A 12,664-nucleotide genomic window follows, 5' to 3' on the forward strand; every position below is an offset into this window, starting at 1 on the left:
AAGCTCTTAGCTTACAGTTAAGAACTGTGGCACTTTGGCCTGGCCCATTTTGGTGCCAGGGAAGCTCAGAGCTTACCCTGGGTCCCTTCAGTCCCTCGTCGGGACCCTGCTTTTGGGGTACTAGGAACTAAAGGCAACTGAGGCTTAAGTAGAGAGAGCCAATGCCTGGGAATGAATAATGTTCAAAGCCAATTAAATCCCAAGTTACAAAGGCATAATATTGTCTTCTTGTGTCTATACAAAAAGGACATTGCTTTAAAGTAAACTAATCGGCCGAGGCAGAGAAGATGGCGGCAGCGGCTGCACAGGGCGGCAGGTCTCTGCGGAGGCGGTACTGGTGGTGGCTGCGGGACCAGCAGAAGCTGAAGGCTTCCGAAGGGAAGACTGATGACAAGCCTGTGAAAATTGACAAGTGGGATGGATCAGCTGTGAAAAATTCTTTGGATGATTCTGCTAAAAAAGGTACTTCTGGAAAAGTACAAGTATGTGGAGAATTTTGGTCTAATTGACAGTCGCCTCACCATTTGTACCGTATCTTGTTTCTTTGCCATAGTAGCTTTGATTTGGGATACTATACATCCCTTTCCAAAGTCCAAACCTGTCTTGCCTTTGTGTGTCATATCTTATTTTGTGATGATGGGAATTCTGACCATTTATACCTCGTATAAGTGAAGAGCATCTTCCTCGTGGCCCACAGGAAAGATCTTACAGGGATGGATCCCAATGAAATTTGGCAGCTGTCCTCCAGCCTCAAAAGGTTCAATGACAAAAACACCCTGAAGCTGACCTTCATCAGTGGGAGAACAAAGCAGCAGCGAGAAGCTGAATTCAACAAGTCCATTGCTAAATTCTTTGACCATAACGGGACACCTGTCATGGATGTGTATGAGCCCAAAATATCCAGGCTCCATGACAGTCTTGCCACAGAAAGGAAAATAAAATAGTCGATGCTTAAAGCAGCTGAATTGCAGACTGAGAGGGGAAAAAAACAGAACATAAAATGGTTAAAGTTAGAAATGTTTAAAAAAAAGTCCCTGTTTGTCCTGAGTTTTTAGACCATTATGGATAAGTAGGATTTTCTAGCTCAGACATGAGAAATTTAGCTATGCTATCTAACTCTAGCCTCCCTGGTCTGCTGATTGCATTGTTTTAATTAGTTTTTCTAGAAAAGCATTTTTGCTAAAGCTGTTCAGAGTTCTTCCTTATTATGTAGCTGTACTTTATAGCTTTGTGCCATGCAACATTTGAAGACTTGACTTTTATTTTTATTTATTTTTTAATTAGTGAGTCACAGTGAGGGTACAGTTACAGATTCACACATTTTGTTCTTGTTTTTCCCTCATGCAATGTTTAAGAGCCCATCCCTCCACCAGTGTCCATTCTCCACCACCAATGAACCCAGTATCCCTCCCACTCCCCAGTCCCATCCCCTCACCCCACTCCACCTCTGTAGCGGGGCATTCCAATTTGATATCTCTCTTTCCTTTTGTGTGTTGTGGTTTGAAATAGGGGTATTGAGTGGTCATCCTGTTCAGTCTCTTGTCTACTTTCAGCACGCATCTCCCTTCCTGCACAGGATCTCCAACCACATATTATTTGGTGTTCTCCTCTCTATCTGGGATGACTTTCCCCCAGCGTGTGAGGCCAGCTTCCAAGCTATGGAGCCAACCTCCTGGTATTATATACCACCATTCATGGGTATTAGTCTCGTACTCTGTATTCCACAGATGAGTGCAATCTTTCTATGTCTGTCCCTCTCTTTCTGGCTCAATTCCCTTAGCATGATACTTTCCATGTTGATCCACTTATATGCAAAGTTCATGACTTCATCCTTTCTAACAGCTGCATAGTATTCCATTGTATAGATGTGCCACAAGTCGTCTGTTCTCAGGCACTCGGGTTTTTTCCAGATTCTGGCTATTGTAAACAGTGCTGCGATGAACATATAAGTGCAGATGTCATTTCGACTATACTTTTTTGTTTCTCCGGGATATATTCCCAGAAGTGGTATTGCTGGATCAAATGGAAGCTCACTTTCTAATTTTTTGAGAAGCGTCCATATTGTTTTCCAAAGGGGCTGAACCAGTTGGCATTCCCACCAGCAGTGTAGAAGGGTCCCCTTCTCCCCACATCCTCTCCAACTGCGGTTTCTTTTGTTCTTTTGGATGTGTGCCATTCTCTGTGGTGTGAGGTGGTATCTCATGGTTGTTTTGATTTGCATCTCCCTGATGATTAGTGATGCAGAGCATTTTTTCATGTGCCTTTTGGCTATTCGTATCTCTTCCTTGGAAAAGTTTCTGTTCATTTCTTCGGCCCATTTTCTGATGGGGTTGGATGTTTTCTTCTTGTTGAGTTCAATCAATGCTTTATATACCCTTGATATCAACCCTTTATCAGATGGGTATTGGGTGAATATCCTTTCCCATTCTGTAGATTGCCTTTGAATTCTGGTCACTGTTGAAGACTTGACTTTTAAATTCAATCTCTTGCTGGTTTCATTGTGTTACTTCCTATTTCAATAGCTTTTTCCTAATCTTAATTCAGGGCACATCTTTTTGTGTATGACAGCTTTCCTTCACACACCGTTTTTGTGGGTGTGTATATCTGACTTGGGGAGAACTGGGTGGGGGTAACATAGCTTTTTAATTTGTTTCAAACAGACCTCTTCCTGTTACATTTTGTGCTCTTAACCAATTAAAGAAGCCAATGGCATTTTCAGTTTTAAAAATAAATAAATAAGTAAACTATTCAAAAGACATAAGGAGAGGAGAAAGGCAATACTAACTTACAATATAAGCTTAGTGTCCTAGAAATATCTGCCCTTACAAATTAACAGAATCTGATTAGGGGGAAAAGCTGATTAACTTGTTGGGGAAGAGAGCACAGAGAAGTGGTTACAGATAAACAAGGGAATGGGAGTGACTCGGGAGCACCTTGATGGGTGTGATCCGGATAAACCTAAGCTCCTTGTGGCTATGTTATTCTACAATTGGCCCCAAGTAGAATATCCTAAGGTAGTCTGATCCAAGATTGGCCCAAGAGGGGCTGGAGGGATAGCACAGCGGGGAGGGTGTTTTCCTTGCACACGGCCGACCTGGGTTCAATTCCCAGCATTCCATATGGTCCCCTGAGCACCGCCAGGAGTAATTCCTGAGTTCAGAGCCAGGAGTGACCCCTGTGCACCGCCGGGGGTGAAGCAAAAAAAAAAAAAAGATTGGCCCAAGAGACATCGGCAAAGGAGATTGTCCCAAGGTGCATTGACCCAACATAGAGTGCCTCGTATATGTTGGCCCCAGATTAATTGGCACAAAATAGATTGGCCCCAAGTAGATTGGCTCCAGATAGTATGGCCTAAGATTGATTGGTCCAAGAGATTTATGCCCCAGATAGATTGGCCTCATATAAATTGCCCCAAACTTGGCTCCAAATAGGTTGGCCCATGATAGCTAGATAGCTTGACCGAAGATAGATGGGAGCCAAGATATATGGGCCCCACATGGGTTGGCCCCAGTTAGAATGGCCCCTGATAGATTGGTCCATGATAGGTAGATCTAAGAGTGTTTGGTCGTAGATATATCAGCACAAGACCGATTGACCCAAAGGAGATTGGCCCAGGTTAAATTGACACAAAATATATTGGCCTAACATAGATTGGCCCATGATAGATTGGCCCAGATAGGTTGGCATAGGAGAGATTTGCCCAAGAAAGCTTGGGCCAAGATAAATTTGCCCCAGATAGATTGGCCAGGTGATAAATTGGTCCTTGAGAGACTAGTCTCAAACAGATTGGCCCAAGGCAGATTGGCACCAGATCGTTGGGCACAAGAATGATTATCCTGAAGATAACTTGGCCCCAGATAGACTAGCCCCGAACAGATTGGTCCAAAATAGATGGAGTTAAAATAGAGTGGCCCAAGATACATCAAACCCAAGTAAATTGGCTCAAGAGATATTATCAGATAGATATTTGGCCTAATATAGTTTGGCTGAACATAGATTGGCTCCAGATAGATTGGCCCAAGATAGAGAGTTTCAGTATAGTTATCCTAAGAGAGATTGTTTCAAGATACATTGGCCCAAGAAAAATGATTGGCCAAAAATAGATCTGCCAAAGACATATTGGTGCAAGATACATTGGCCAAAGGTACACTAGCCCAGTATAGATTCTCCCAAGATAGACTGACCTCAGATAGATTGGAACAGGATAGATTAACCCATGATAGATTGGCCCAAGATAGATTGGACCCAGATAGATTGGCCCCAGATATTGAACAAAGACAGATTTGCCCCAGAGAGACTGGTGGAAGACAGATTTTCCCCAGAGAATTTGCTTCCAGACAGATTGGTCCTAGATAGATTGGCCCCAGATGGAATGCTCCCAGATATATGGCACTAGATATATTTGGCCATGATTAGTTGGCTGAAGACAGATTTGCCCCAGATAGATTGTCCAGTGTTAGATTGGCTGAGATAGATTGCCCCAAGATAGATTTACCAAAGAGATTGGCACTAGATAGATTGCTTCAAGATAGATTGGCCCGAGAGAGATTGGCCTAAGATAGGCATGCCCAAGATATTGGACACAGTATATGGTTGTTCGAAGATAGATCTTCCCAAGATAGACTGGCTCAAGAAAGATTGGCTACAAATTGATTGGCCTGATATCAATCACCTCAATAGTTTTGGCCCCAGATAGATTGGCCCAAGATAGAATGGCCCGAGATTGTTTCCCCCAGACGGTTGGCCCAAGACATCTTAGCCAAAGATAGATTGGCCCCAGAGAGATTGGCCCCAGATAGATTGTCTTAAGACTGATTGGCCCCTCACAGACTGGACACAGATATAATGGACCCAGATAGTTTGTCCAAACATATTTTGGCCCCATATAGATTGGCTCCAGACTGATGGGCCTGAGATGGATTGGCTCAAGATAGATTTTAACCCAAGAGAAATTGGCCTCATATTTGCCAGACAGATTGGCCCCTGATAATTTTGCCACAGATAGATTGGTCCCAGATAGATTTGCCCAAGATAGACTGGTCAAAATGGATTGGCAGAGGAGAGATAGCCTCTGAATAGATTGGCCCTAGCTAGATATGCCATAGATATATTGGCTCAAGATTGATTGGCCCCAGATAGATTGGCTCCAGATTCATTGGCCTGAGAGAGATTGGCCAAGATAGATTGGCCCCAGATGGATTGGTGTTAGATGGATTGGCACAAGATAGATTGGCCCAAGATACATTCATTCAATATAGATTGTCCCCAGATGTTTTGTATCAGATAGACTGGACCCAGAGAGATTTGCCCCAAATATATGGGTCCCAGATAGATGGGACCCAGATAGATTGGTTGCCTGATAGACTGTTTCAAGATAGATTGAACCAAGAGAGATGGGCCTGATATAATTTTGCCCAAGATAGATTGAACAGATATATTATGACCCCAGAGATATTTGCCCAAGATAGATTAGCCCAGATAAATATTAGGCCCAATATAGTTTGGCCGAAGATAGATGAGCTCCAGATAGATTTTCTCAAGATAGATTGGCCCAAGATAGATAGGTCCGAGATTGATAGGCTCAAGCTAGACAGTCGAGACATAGATGGGCCCACAATATATTAGCCCAGGATAGATTGGCCCCAGAAATAAAGACCCCAGATAGATAGGCACAAGATAGACTGGCTCATGATAGTTTGGCACAAGATAAACTGACCCATTGAGATTGTTCCAAGTTAGATTTGACCAACATTGATGGCACAACATAGATTGGCCAAAGAGAGGCCATCTTGCCACACCCAAAAGTAAAGAAAGCTGGTGGGCACCACAACACAGGAGAATCCTCTGGGCCCCATACTGAGTCAATATCTTTGGGATGCCCCAAATGGAGCAAATGCAGTCTCCCCGCCTTCTCCAGAGGGAATCCCGGTGACCATGAGCTTCTACAAGGATGACTCCGGTATGTAGCTATCAGGACTATTCCTTGATTAGCCTGAGACAGATTGGCCAAAGAAATATTCACCCACGATAGATTGGCCCGAGCATGATTGGTCCAACAATGGCCGAAGAGAGATAGGTTCCACAAATATTGGCTCCAGGTATTTTGGCACTGGACAGAATGGCTCTAAATCTTTTGGACACATTTACACTTGCCAATCTATCTCAGGCCAATTTGTCTTGGTCTAATCTATCTTCAACCAAGATATCTTGATCCAATCTCTCTGGAGCCAATGAAACTGGGGCCAATCTGTCGGTGGCCATGTAACTCATGCCAATCTGTCTCAGGCCAGTTACCTGGGGCCAATCTATGTGTGACCAATCTATCTCGTGCCAATTTATATTTAGGAAATCTATCTGGGGACAATCTTTCTGGGGTCAACCTATTTTGGGCCAAACTCTCTTCGGCCAATCTATGTAGGGCCAATCTATGTTGGGCAATTCTTCTAACTTTGGCCAAAATATCTTAGGCCAATCTATCTCATGCCAAGCTATCTCTGGTCAATCTATTTTGTTCCAATCTATCTTGGACAAACCTACCTTGGGCAAATAGATCTCATATACCTTGGGCCTATCTAGTTTGGTCCAGTATATCTGGGACAAATCTACCTTCTACCAATCAATTTGGAGCCAATCTATCTTGGGTCAATCTCTCTGGGGCCAATCTCTCTTTGGGTAGAAGAAATGGGGTCAAACTATCTGGGGCTTCTCTCTCTGGCTAATATATCTGGGGCCAGTCTACATGGGGTCAATCTATTTTAGGCCAACTATCTTAGGCCGATTTATCTCGGGCCAGTCTACCTCGAGTCCATATATTTCAGGCCAATTGATCTCAGAGAACTCTATCTCGGGCCAATTTATCTTGAGCCATCAGATCCAGGCTAACTAATTTCGGGCCAATCTATCTTAGGTGAATCTATATTAGGCTAATCTGTCTGGGCCAATTTATCTGGGGCGAATATATGTGGGACCAATCTATTTGGAGTCAGTCTATCTGTGCCCAATCTATCTTGAATCAATCTATCTGAAGCCAATCCATCTGGGGCTAATATATCACGAGCCAATTTTCCTTTGACAATCAACTTGGGGCAACACTACTGGGTACATTTTATCTTGTGCTAATCTACATCGGGCCTATTCTATCTTTGGCCAATCAATCTGGGACCAATCTAATTTCGGCCAATATATTTGGAGACAATTTATCTTGTACTAGTCTATTTGGAAACAATCTATCTTTGGCCAATCTACTGGATATCTGGTTCCAACTATCTAGGGCTATCTATATGGGGCCAATCCACGTGGGGTCAATCTGTTCTGGGCCAATCTATCTTGGACCAATCTGTCTTGGGCCAATCTCTCTGGTGTCGATCTATTTTGGTTGAATGTATCTGGGCCAATCTAGCTGAGTTCAATCTATCTGGGTGCAATCTATGGAAGGCCACTCTCTCTTGGGTCAATCATGCCAATTTATCTCCGGGGAGTCCATCTCGAGCCACTCTGTCTCTGGACAATCTATCTTGGGCCAAACAATCTTAGGCAAATCTATCTTCGACCAATCTATCTTGGGCCAATATATCTTGCTTTCATCTATATCGGCCAATGTATCTTGAGCCAATATATCTGGGTCAATCTATATGGAGCCAATCTACCTGGGGCCAATCTATTTTGGGAAAAATCTATCTGGAGCCAATCGATCTTGGGTTTATGTAGTTTGGGCCAATCTATCTGGAACCAAATAGTCTAGGACCCATTTATCTCGGGTGAATCTATTATGGGCTAATCTTTCTTGGAATAATCTTCTTTGGGCCAATCTATCTTGGACCAATTTATCTTTGGCCAAACAATCTTGAGCCAATTTATCTAAGGCCCATCTATTTGGGACCAATCATTCCTGGGTCAATCCATCTGGGGCCTGCCTATCTGGGATCACTGTATCTGGGCTATCTATCTTGGGTAAATCTATCTTGGGCCTGTCAATATTTGGCAAATCTGTCACTGACCAATCTATCTTGTTCCAGTTTATCTTGGGCCAATCTATCCTGAGCCAATTTTTCCTGTGCCAATCTACCTTGAGACCATCTATTTAGAGCTAATATATCTAGGTCCAATCTATCTGAGGCCAATCTATTTAGGGCTAATCTATCTAGGGCCAATCATCTGGGCCAACCTATTTTGGGCCAGTATCTGGGGGCAAAATATCATGGGACAATATGTCTTGGGACAATCTATCTGAGGCCAAATTGTCTTGGGTCAATAAACCTCAGGCCAATCAATATGGGGCCCAACATTTTTGGTCAATCTACCTTGGGCCAATCTATCTAAGGCCAATCATTCTGGGGCCAGTTTACCTTGATACAATCTACCTGGGCTAATCTATCTGGGGCCAAACTATCTCGGGAAAATCTATATGAGGCCAGTTGATCTTGGGCCAATTTAACTTTGTCCAGAGAAACTCGAGCCAATCTATCTCAGGCCCATCTATCTAGGGCCAATCAATCTTTGACCAATCAATCTGGGATTGATCTAATTTCAGCCAATCTATCTGGAGACAATATATCATGTACTAGTCTATATGGGAACAGTCTATCTTTGGCCAGTCTACTGGCTAACTGGCCCCAAATATCTAGGGCTATCTATCTGGGGCCAATCCACTTCGGGCCAATCTATCTGGGGATAATATATCATGGGCCAATCTTCTTTTGGACAATCAACCTGGGGCAACACTAACTGGGTACATTTTATCTTGTGCTAATCTAGGACAGGCCAATCTATCTTTGGCCTATCAATGTGGGACTGATCTAATTTAGGCCAATCTATCTGGAGACAAACTATCTTGTGATAGTCTATTTGGGAACAACCTATATTTGGCCAACCTACTGGCTATCTGGTACCAAATATCTAGGGCTATCTATCTGGGATCAATCCACTTGGGGATAATCTATTCTGGGCCAATCTATCTTGGACCAACCTATCTTAGGCCAATCTATCTAGGGCCAATCTATCTTGGACCAATGTATCTGGGCCAATATATAGCTGGTCCAATATATCTGGGGGACAATCTATGGGAGGCCATTCTCTCTTGGGCCAATCATCTTGTGCCAATCTATCTTGGGGGAGTCCATCTTGAGCCAATCTATCTCTGGCCAATCTATCTTGGGCCAATAATAAACAATCTTGGGAGAATTTATTTTAGGCCAATCTATATTCGCCCAATCTCTCTTGGTCCAATCTATTTTACTCTAATCTATCTTGGCCAATGTATCTTGAGCCAATATATATTGGTCAATCTATGTGGAGCTAATCTATCTGGGTCAATCTATCTGGGGACAATCTATCTGGGGACAATCCATGAGTGACGGATCAAAAAGAGTTGGTCGATCTATCTTGGGCCAATCTATATAAGGGCAATCATTCTGGGGCTAATCTATCTGGGGATAATCTATCTGGCCACACAATCCATGTGTGGCCAATCTATCTTGAGACAAACTACCTTGGGTCAATCTATCTGGGCACAAACCATCTTGCGCCAATTTGTCTGGGGCCAGTCTATCTGGGGCCAATCTATGTGGGGCTAATTGATCTTGGTCCAATCTATCTAAGGGCAATCATTCTGGGGCTCATCTATCTGGGGCTAATCATGTGTGGCCAATCTATCTTGATATAAGCTACCTTGGGTCAATCTATCTGGGCACAAACCATCTTGCGCCAATCTGTCTGGGAACAGTCTATCTAGGGCCAATCTATGTGGGGCTAATCGATCTTGGGCCAATCTATCTTGTTCCAATGTACTTGTCAATATACCTTTGGCCTATCTAGCTGGGGCCAATCTATCTTGGGATAATATATCTTGTATCATTTGATATGGAGCCAATCTCTCTTGGGCCAATCAATCTTGAGAAAATCTTTGGCCAATTTATCTTCAGTCAACCAATGTTGGGCCTATCTGTCTTTAGCAAATCTATCTTCGGCCAAGCAATCTTGGGTCAGTCTATCTCTGGCCAATTCTATCTGGAGCCAGTCTATCAGTGCCCAGTCTAACTGGATCCAATCTATCTGAGCCAATATAGCTTTTCCAATCATTCTTGGGTGAATTTATCTTGGAACCATCACTCTTGGGAAGCTATCTGGTCGCAGTCTATCTGTGGTAAATCTATCTTGGACCAATCTGTGGGACCATTCTATCTGGAGCCAATCTCTCAGTGGCCAATCTGACAGGGCCCAATCTATCTGGCGCTAATCTATTTGGAGACAATCTCTCTGGGTCCTTATATGTGGGAGCCATCTCCTTGGACCAGTATATCTTACACCAATCAATCCTGGGTCAGTCTATCTTTGGCCAATCTAACTTGGTCTAATCTGTCTGATGTCAATCTCTCTGGGGCCAACCTATCCTGGACCAATCTACTATGGTCCTATCTATCTGGGGCCAATGTATCTTGGGACAATCTCTCTTGGGACAATCATCTATTTTGTTGCCATCTATCTTGTGCCGGTCTACCTTTGGCCAATCAATCTTGGATCAATCTCTCTTGGGCCAATCGATCTTCGAGCAGTCTATCTTGGGCCAATCTCTCTTGACCAATCTATGTTGGTCTAATCTATCTCAGGCCAATCTATCTTGGGTCAATTTATCTTGGGTCAATATCTCTTGGGCCAAACTCTCTTGGTACAATATTTCTTGGACAAATCTACTTGGGACTATCTTGGGCCCATCTATCTAGGCATCCATATGTCTAGGGCCCATCTACCTTGGGGATATCTATCTTGGACCCATATACCTTGGGCCCATTTATCTTTGGCCCATCTATCTTGGTCCCATCATCTTGGCCAATCTGTTAGATCAGTCTATAATGGGCCAATCTATCTAAGGCCAATCTTTCTAGGCCAATCTATCTGGGGAAAGTTTATCTTGGCCCAATGTATCTTGGGTCAATCTATACTCAGCCAATCTCTCTTGGACCAATGTATCTTGAGCAAATCTCTGTTGGGCAAATTTTCTATCTAGGGCCAGCCTATCTGGGGCCAATTTATCTTGGACCAATATTTCTGGACCCAGTCAATAATGAGCCAATCTATCTTGCACCAATCTATCTTGTGCCAATCTAACATGGGACAATCTACCTTGGCCAATTTACTGGGGGCCAATATATCTTGGTCCTATCTATCTTGGGTCAATATATCTTGGTTTAACCTACCTGGGAACAATGTAGCTTGGGCCAATGTAGCTTGGGCCAATGTATCGTTAGCCAAACCATCTTAGGCCAATCTATATTCAACAAATCTATCTTGGGCAAATTTAACTCCGGCCAAGCAATCTTGGGCCAATATATCTTGGGGCCAATATATCTTCAGCCAATCTATCTTTGGCCAAGCAATATTAGGCCATTCTATCTCGGGGTGATGTTTGTCATGCTCATCTATATAGGGCCAGTATATCACTGGTCAATCTATCTAGGGCTAATCAATCTCTGGACAATCTGTCTTTGGCCAACAAATCTTTGATCTATGAATATTGAAAAGTCTCTCTTGAGGTAATGTCTCTGGGGCCATTATATCCTTGGCCAATCTATGTGTGGTCAATCTATCTTGGGTAAATCTATCTTGGGCAAATCTATCTTTTTTTATAGAACAATAAGCAGCTTTATTACACGAGCAGAGGATTTATTTGCCTTTTTGGTCCTTGATTTCCCTCAGATAAAACTCCAGCTCCTTGCCCTCTAGCACATAGCCATCTGCTCAGCCACACTGGCCTGGTCTTAAAGCGATGCATGCAAGAAGCTTGCTCTGCTGGAACTGCTCCTCCAGAAGACTGCTGATTTTGGCATTCTTTTTCCTTTCCTCATATTTCTTCTGAATTTTCTTCGACCGCTTTTTGTTTAAAATCTCTTCCTCTTCAGGAGTCAACTTGGCTCCCTTTTTGGACTAAGAGGCAGTGAATAGTGGGACTCATACCACTGTCAGTATGGTGTGCTATCAATCAGCACTATGCAGTTCTTCACCAGGGTCTTGGTGTGGACCAGCTCATTGTTGGATGCATTGTAGACAACATCAATGATCCTTGTTTTGCAAGTACAACACTCTGAGCCCCAGGAGAAGTTCCCCATGTCCAGCCTCAAGGCCCGGTACTTCTTGTTGCCTCCTCGAACTCAAACTCTGTGTATGCGGCAGGGGCCAATCTTGGTGTTGGCAGCCGGGTGTCCCAGCTCATACTTCCACTTTTTGTGGTAGGGCTTTCTCTTGCCCCCGATTTTGCGGTGCTTGTTCCAATTGTCCCTAGAGATGCCCATCACTAGGCCCTGGCTGGAAAGAGTGGGCAAATCTATCTTGGACCTATCTATTGTTGACCTTGATAGACCAAGATAGACCTTGCCTGTCTTCAGCCAAGCAATCTTGGGTCAATCTATCTCGGACAAACTATCCGAGCTCATCATCTCAGGCCAATCTATCTCGAGCCAATTAGCCTGGGGCAAATATATCTGGGGCCAATCTCTCCTGGGCCAATCAATCTTGAGTCAATCTATCTGAGGCCAGCCTATCTGTTTTCAATATATCTGTGGCTAACCTATCTTGGGAAATCTATCTGGGGCCTGTCTCTCTGGTGTAATCTCTCTGGTGCCAATCTATTTTTGTGCCAATATATGTTAGGACAATCTATGTTGGAACAATC

General features: G+C 43.5%; 2 pseudogenes; one reads left to right on the forward strand and one right to left on the reverse strand.

Annotated features, from left to right (window-relative positions):
- Nucleotides 1-287: 287 nt before the first annotated feature.
- LOC101553731 (signal peptidase complex subunit 2-like) lies at nucleotides 288-944 on the forward strand (annotated as a pseudogene).
- Nucleotides 945-11,658: 10,714 nt separating this feature from the next.
- LOC101539903 (40S ribosomal protein S8-like) lies at nucleotides 11,659-12,284 on the reverse strand (annotated as a pseudogene).
- Nucleotides 12,285-12,664: the final 380 nt, after the last annotated feature.

Source organism: Sorex araneus, chromosome 5 (genome assembly GCF_027595985.1).
Source record: "Sorex araneus isolate mSorAra2 chromosome 5, mSorAra2.pri, whole genome shotgun sequence".
Taxonomy (NCBI): domain Eukaryota; kingdom Metazoa; phylum Chordata; class Mammalia; order Eulipotyphla; family Soricidae; genus Sorex; species Sorex araneus.